The sequence below is a fragment of the Pteropus medius genome, unplaced genomic scaffold, assembly GCF_902729225.1.
Source record: "Pteropus medius unplaced genomic scaffold, Ma_sr-lr_union100, whole genome shotgun sequence".
NCBI classification, from domain to species: Eukaryota; Metazoa; Chordata; class Mammalia; order Chiroptera; family Pteropodidae; genus Pteropus; species Pteropus medius.
Window position 1 is genome coordinate 20,916,884 of NW_024349801.1, and position 2,683 is coordinate 20,919,566.

A 2,683-nucleotide genomic window follows, 5' to 3' on the forward strand; every position below is an offset into this window, starting at 1 on the left:
GAGGGAAATGCAAGAGCTCTGAAAACCAAAAATGTGCTGACAAAACTTGACCTGAACTGATGGGACCTGAAATGAACTGAGTGGCTTAAACAACAGTTCCTCACAGTTCTGGAGGTTGGAAAGTCCCAGATCAAGATGCTGGCAGACTCGATTCTTGGCGAGGGCCCTCTTCCTGACTTGCAGATGGCAGACTTCTCACTGTGTCCCCACGGTGGAGAGAGGACACTTTAATGGCTCTTCCTCTTCTTATAAGGACACTAATCCCATCATGAGACTCCATCTTCATGACCCCATATAAACCTATTGCCTCCCAAAGACCCCAGCTCCAAATACCACATGAGCTTCAACATATGAATTTGGGGGGACACAAACATTCGGTCCATAACAGCATCTGACATTAAACTTTTTAAATTAGGGGTTGTGGTCCTTTACCATACCCAGAGATTACCAATGTCAATATTTTGGTATCTAATCTGATTTTTGTAATTTTCTCGTTGTTGGATAATTTGGAAGATGTTTTCAATTTTCTTTGTTTTTTAAAAAAGTTCTGCAATGATTATTTCCATATGATGAATTCCTAAAAGCAGAGCCAGAGTAAAGAGGCATACTTGTTTTAAGGCCTCTTGAAACATGCTGCCAAATTACTTTCCAGCATCGTTGGCCAGTATTTGAGAAAGGCTATCTCTGCACAACTCACACTGAGTCTTACTGCTGCAGCATTATTTTTTATTTATAGGAAACCACCACATGTGCATGAAAAAAGCATTCGAATAGTACAGAAGTATATACACCTTTGCTGCCAACTTTCAATTCCTTTCCCCAGAGGGAGGTTAATCATGTTCCATATATTCTTCTTACATCTCTCCTGGCCTTTGCTGCTGCCTCCACTAACACTCTCTGATCCTGTGCCTTCAGAAGCCAGGTAAGGATACCGACTCTCATTATATTTCAAAGCTGGGCTTCCCCTGGCTGTTTAATTCCTGAATTTTGCTAATCTTCACTACTCTAAGGCAGTTAAAAATTCCCTTTCTACAGCCTATTTTCTTATTTTAACAGGATTTGACATTCCCTGGGTATCAATCATGGCTGAGAAACTAGAGAGGAAGATTAAAATGTGTAAACCCAATTAGATCTCTGACTACCGATATGATCTGCTAGATCTTACCCAAACCAAATGGCTAGGGCCACGTTTGAGAAGATATCTGCCGAGAGGCAAGTCTCCTCTGCCTTTAGCAAAGATGTTGCCCTTTAAAGTCTTTACTCTAGACTAGACGTCTTGGGGCTGGGGTACAGGACAGACATAGGCCCTATGTTGGTGCTCTGTGAGTGCCACATTATTGGAATAAGGGCTGTGGGTGGGGATAGGGGTGTTCCAAACAGCCCAGGACAAGAGTTGTCCACCAATAACAGCCACTGGTTCTGCCTGCCAGCGTCCTCACCCCCTGGCAAATCTACCTTTCTGAACTCTCAGCAGGTTATTATGGAGAAAAGAAAAAAAAACAGACAGCCCTAAGTGTATTCACTGTATTCCTGCTAGGTAGGTCAGATCTGTTGTTGTCTGTTTTTTTGTGTTGTTTTTTTTTTTGAGTAAGAATATCTGCATTTATTTTCATACAGGTTAACTGTTCTATAGTTTCAGCATTTTTCTCTCAAGAGAACCAAAGAACCTCAAAGCTTAGAACTGCATCACTTGGCCCTTTCTATTCTTACTCCCCCAAGTTCAAAATGCTTGCATCTCTTAATGGTCAGCATCCTCTTGGATCTGCAGTTAGGCTCAACACATTCAAGTCTCAGCACAATCTTCTTTGTGGTGTTAGCCTTCTTCCAGAAAATCGGCTTTGTCTGCCCACCAAAGCCACTCTGCTTCTGATCATAGTGCCTCTTTCCCTGGGATACAAGGAATCCCTGTCCTACTTACACTGGGTCACTTTGTGAGGCTGATGCTTTCCACGATTCTTACAGAAAGTCCTTCGGGTTTTAGGCACACTGACCATCTTGGCAGTAGAGCTGTCTACACGATGAACACGGTTAATTCAGCATCCACGTTCCCTGCCTTGCTCTGCTCGTGGCTAACAGGAAAGGGGCAGATCTCTTCATTTTGGATGACACATTCCTCAGTACTCACTCTGGGGTCACTGAGATGAATCTGACCCAGACACTACCCAGAAGAGGACAAACTCTGTGATAGGGTTCCTTTTATAGCTCTTCCCCCTTTAAATCATAGTTGCCATTGTCAAAAGTCGTGGTCTGTGATAAGAAATGGGCTCTGTGTAATGGAACAGTTTCTGTAAGTTGTAGCTCTTGCGGGGAAGATCCATCAGGCTGTGCAAACTTCCTGTGATGCTTAAGCAACCAGCTCTAGAAAAGGAAGTAGATGAGGACTGGACAGGAAGGGGCCCCGGGCATGCTCTCTGCTCCCTGTTCCAGCCTCTGACTCTTGGCTTCCTTCTCTGGCCCGTAGGCCCCAGAGTTCTCATGTTGTGCTGTGGTGTTGCCCCAGGCCTTCTGTGCCCATCCCCCACCTCCTGCAGGGAGTGGCTGTCCATGATAGCTCTACTGCTCCTCCCTCCACATCAAAACCCCAGCCTGATAAGGGCCTAATATCCAAAATATATAAAAAAACACATACAACTCAACAATCAAAAAAACAAACAATCCAATTAAAAAATGAGCAGAGGACCTG

General features: G+C 44.1%; 1 pseudogene; it reads right to left on the reverse strand.

Annotated features, from left to right (window-relative positions):
- Positions 1 to 1,675: 1,675 nt before the first annotated feature.
- On the reverse strand, positions 1,676 to 2,683 carry LOC120622817 (60S ribosomal protein L36a-like; annotated as a pseudogene).